General features: G+C 44.7%; 1 pseudogene across 1 annotated transcript; it reads left to right on the top strand.

Annotated features, from left to right (window-relative positions):
- The first annotated feature begins 2,808 nt into the window (after positions 1-2,808).
- On the top strand, positions 2,809-4,590 carry LOC307197301 (large ribosomal subunit protein uL11-like; annotated as a pseudogene). Its single transcript has 2 exons — positions 2,809-2,818; positions 4,137-4,590. The product of its transcript is annotated as a large ribosomal subunit protein uL11-like (transcript).
- The last annotated feature ends 360 nt before the right edge of the window (positions 4,591-4,950 follow it).

A 4,950-nucleotide genomic window follows, 5' to 3' on the forward strand; every position in this document is an offset into this window, starting at 1 on the left:
ATGGGTGGCCAAAATTATCTTTAAATGTTATATAGTTTAAAAGTCAACAGTCCTGTGTATCTGCCACTGCAGATTTGCATTCCGAGAGCAAAAAGTCAATTACTCATGAGGAAAAGGACTAAGTGACAGCCCCTTACCTGTGCAGTTAAATGAACAATCTGTACCTGATGATGGAGTCTCTTATGAGAAACATCATATTTTTTTTTAAGTGACAGCCGGGCCCTTTTATAATTTGTCGTAGCTTTGGGCGTTCCATATCCAATTCTACCCTTCCTTCTGAATCCACCATAGCTAATAATTAGCAGCACACAGTTCAACACCAGTGACGGGTGAGGCAATCAATATAAACGGTAGACGCTGCCCTGAAGGGCAAAGTCCCCAACTAAGATACAGAGAACTTGGAGAAATGTTCTTCATATTGAAAGTGCTTTTGCCAGTGAAATAATGAATAAGGTTAGGGGAAACTTAAAATAATTTTCAAATTAAAACTATTGTAAGATACCATTATTCACCTAGCGGACAAGCAAAGATCAAAGTTTGAAAAGCCCCAGTGCTGGCCAGGGTGTGGGGAAACAGGGGCTGTTGATTATTGTTGGCAGAGTGTAAATTTGTGTAACCTCTTTGGAGGGGGACTTGGCAAAGTCTGTCTAAATTTAAAAAGCATGTGCCCTTTGACCCACAAGTTCCCTTGAGAAGCGTATCTATCAGATATACATGCGCACACGGGCAAAGATCTATGTGTAAGGATAGCCATATAGGGAATTCCCTGGCAGCCCAGTGGTTGAGACTCTGAGCTCTCACTGCCGAAGGCCTGGGTTCAATCCCTGGTCGGGGAGCAAAGATCCCACAAACCGCGCAGTGAGGACAAAACAAAACAAAACCTTATTTAAAAAAAGAATAGTCTTGGACTTCCGTGGTGGCGCAGTGGTTGAGAGCCCGCCTGCCGATGCAGGGGACACAGGTTCGTGCCCCGGTCCGGGAAGATCCCACGTGCCGCGGAGCGGCTGGGCCCGTGAGCCATGGCCGCTGAGCCTGCGCGTCCGGAGTCTGTGCTCCGCAACGGAGGGGCCACAACAGTGAGAGGCCCGCGTACCAAAAAATAAATAATTAATTAATTAATTTTAAAAAATTTAAAAAAAATTAAAAAAGAATAGTCTTATTACCTTGTTCCACTGATTATAGTAGAAAAATATTGGAAGCAACGTGAATAGCCAACAGCAGAAGGATGCTTAACTAAGTGATGGTCCACCTACACCAGCCCTACCCAATGGAACTTTCTGCCATGATGGAAACATGTCCACTAGTCACATGTTTCTACTAAACTTTTTTTTTTTTAATTTTGGCCTCGCCACACAGCTTGCCAGATCTTAGTTCCCCGACCAGGGATTGAACCCAGGCCACAGCAATGAAAGGGCTGAATCCTAACCACCAGACCACCAGGGAATTCCCCCATTACTAGACTCTTAACATGTGGCCAGTGCAATGGGTGAACACATTTTATTTAATTTTAATTAATTTAAATGTAAATAGCCATGTGTGGTTAGCTTCCTGGAATCGAGCTATGAACTTCTAACAACTTGGCCTTGTCTTTCTTTTATCCACGCCAATGAATCATCCCTGAGACTTCCCTGAAGCCGTTCATCCTGCCGCTCCTAAATGTGAGACACGACAGACCATTCTTGAGGCCCTGGGCTTGCTGTGATGGCTCTACCACCCAGCCCAGCAAGAAGATAAAAGGCTTCTTCTTGGAATCAGAGCCTGAATCAGACGCTTTGGGTTCCAAGCACCGAGAGCTGCGGTCAGAGCAATAAAACAGAAAAAACCCCAATCTTCGCGGTGCTTCCACGGGGACCTGAGAGCATAGTGGTTAAGATCGTGGAGCAGGGTAATCCCACTCTTGGATATATAACCGGAAAAAACAAAAACACTAATTCAAAAAGATACATGCACCCCAGTGTTCCTAGCAGCCTTGTTTCCAATGGCCAAGATATGGAAGCAACCTGAGTGTCCATCGACAGATGAATGGATAAAGAAGATGTGGTACATATATATACAATGGAATATTACTCAGCCATAAAAAAGAACAAAATGTTGCCATTTGCAGCAACATGGAGGGACTTGGAAGTCATTACGCTAAGTGAAATAAGTCAGATAGAAAAAGGCAAATACTGTATGATATCACTTAAATGTGGAATCTAAAAAATACAACAAACTAGTGAATATCATAAAAAAGAAGCCCACTCACAGATACAGAGAACAAACTAGTGGTTACCAGTAGGGAGGGGAGGGATGGGGCAATTTAGGAGTGAGGGAGTGGGAGGTACAAACTATTGGGTGTAAGGTAGGCTCAAGGATATACTGTACGATGCAGGGAATAGAGCCAATACTTTGTAATAACTGTAAATGGGAAGTAACCTTTAAAATTGTATTAAAAAATTAAAAATACAAAAAAATAAATAAAAATCTATACAAATATATATTCCATAACATTAAAAAAAAAAAAAAGAGTGTGGAACTGGGGCCAGACTGCCTGGTGCCCTCCCTGTACCTCAGCTTCTACATCAATAAAATCTGGACATTCACCGTGCCTTGGTCTCAGAGTCGTTAAGAAGTTTCGGACTGGGACTTCCCTGGCGGTCCAGTGGTTAAGACACTGAGCTTCCAGTGCAAGGGGCACAGGTTCAATCCCTGGTCGGGAACTAAGATCCCACATGCCAGACAGAGCAGCCAAAAAAATTAAAAAAATAAAAGGACAACGAAGAATTTTCGGATTGGAGTGCCATGCATGATGAGGACTGAGTTATCAGTATGCTAACAGGTAGGGGAACTAACAGTAGACAAATATCCAACCAGTCAGAAAATTCCAGATACTGAGAAGCGCTATGAAGGACCTAGGAGTGGATCATGGGATGAGACTAGTTGAAAGCCAGTGGACTAGTTTAAAATGGTGGTCATGGAAAGGAGGTTGGAGTTGAGACCTGAGAGAGGAGGTGGGTCCTCTGATGGGAAGATCCAGGGTAGGGCATTCCAGGCAGAGCTGAGTGCAAAGGCCCTGAAGCAGGAAAAGCCTCGGGCTGTTCCTAAGCCGTAAAGAAAACTGTGCAGCTAAGGGAGAATGAATAGGGGCAGAAGAGCAGCAATGAGGCCAAGAGATAGGACGGCTGGTCTTTGGGGATTTTTACGCAGGGGAGGGCTTCTTGTTTTCAATAACTAACTGGGATGGCAAACCAGCAAGCAGGAAGACCTGGACACGAGGGCCGGCGGTCCATGTGCTGACGCACTGTCACCTTCTGGGGGTCCCCTGGGCCTCATCCCCCTCCCCATGCCCTTCACACCCTCCTGATTGTTGTATTTGCCCAAAGAGAGAGTCCGAAATGAGGAATGAGGAACATAGGCTCAAGCCATCAACTTTCTGGAAATCTGCACATCCCACACTATTTGGAGGAGGGTGGGTCATCCAGGGCCCAAGTGGGAGCAGAGACCAGTTCGGGGGTTAAGATGAAAGAAATGGGTGCCTCGGATCAGGGTGTTGGCCTGGAGAAAGAGCCACAAGAGTCTGGCTATGTTTTAGAGGCTGAGTGGATGGGATTTGCTGATGAATTGGACTGGATGGATGAAAGAGAGGTTGAGACTTTGGCTGGAACAGGAAGACACAGAGGAGATATTAGCTGAGACAGAAAGACGAAGGGACAGACAGGTGGAGTGCAAATTGGGAGACAATAAATGTGTTCTATTATATATATTTTTCAAAACGGCACACACATGAGGAAACAATCAGACAAATCCACAACGGGAGACATTAGTTAAATCGGCTGGCCTGGTTCTTCAGTCAGTGTCCTAGGAAATACAAAAGACATAGGGTTGTTCTAGATTAAGAGAAAGACAGGGTGTGGGGAATTCCCTAGCAGTCTAGTGGTTAGGACTCTGCCTCTCACTGCTGAGGTCCTGGGTTCAATCCCTGGTCAGGGAACTAAGATCCCACAGGCCACGCTGAACAGCCAAAGAAAGAGACAGAGGAGAGGTGTTGTGTGAAGAGAGAGAAGGTTAGCTCTCCCCTGGACTAGGACAGAAGAGGCCCTCAGGCCTGACAACACAGATATGCTTAAAGTACAGCACCTACCCACGGTTTCTCAAAGTTGTGTGCCTGAGGTACACTGGTGGGGAATTCAGTGCCACATCTGCCGTGACCCCTGAGATCTGCCCCGTAGGTCTGTCTCCAAAAAAGGTTGGTGATGACATTACCAAGGCAACCAGTGACTGGAAGCGTCTGAGGATGACAGTGAAACTGACCATTCAGAACCAACCAGGCTCAGACTGAGGTGGTATGTTTTGCCTCTGCACTGATCATCAAAGTCCTCAAGGAACGGCCAAGAGACGGAAAGAAGCAGAAAAACATTAAGCACAGTGGGAGTATCACTTTGATGGGACTGTCAACATTGCTCGACAGATGCAGCACCAGTCTTTGGTGAGAGAATTCTCTTGGAACCATCAAGAGACCCTGAGCACTGCCCAGTCTGTGCTGATGGCCACCACCATCACGACATGAAAGATGACATCAACAGTGGTGCCAGGCAATGCCCAGTTAGTTAAAAGCTAGAAAGGGAAGTGTTTCAATAAAGGAGCACATAAATAATCATTTCACAACCAAACCAAAAGAAAGAGAGAGAGAGAAACATAAAGGAGATATAATAACCAATGCAAAGCATGAATCTTTACTGGATCCTGGATCAAAAAATAAATCAGCTATACTGACATTCTTGGGATGATTTATTCCAAAAACGTTCAAAATTCTCTTTTGGCAGGGAAACATTTGAAAAAAAAATGTCTAATCTGTTTTCAATTTTCTTTTTAAATGAAAGAAAAGAACAGGGCCATTTTAAGACCCATGTAGGCTCTAGACATTTTTACTTTGGATGCCACAGCCAAATATAAAGCATTTCATATTCTATT

The sequence above is a fragment of the Stenella coeruleoalba genome (assembly GCF_951394435.1).
Source record: "Stenella coeruleoalba genome assembly, chromosome: 14".
Lineage (NCBI taxonomy): Eukaryota > Metazoa > Chordata > Mammalia > Artiodactyla > Delphinidae > Stenella > Stenella coeruleoalba.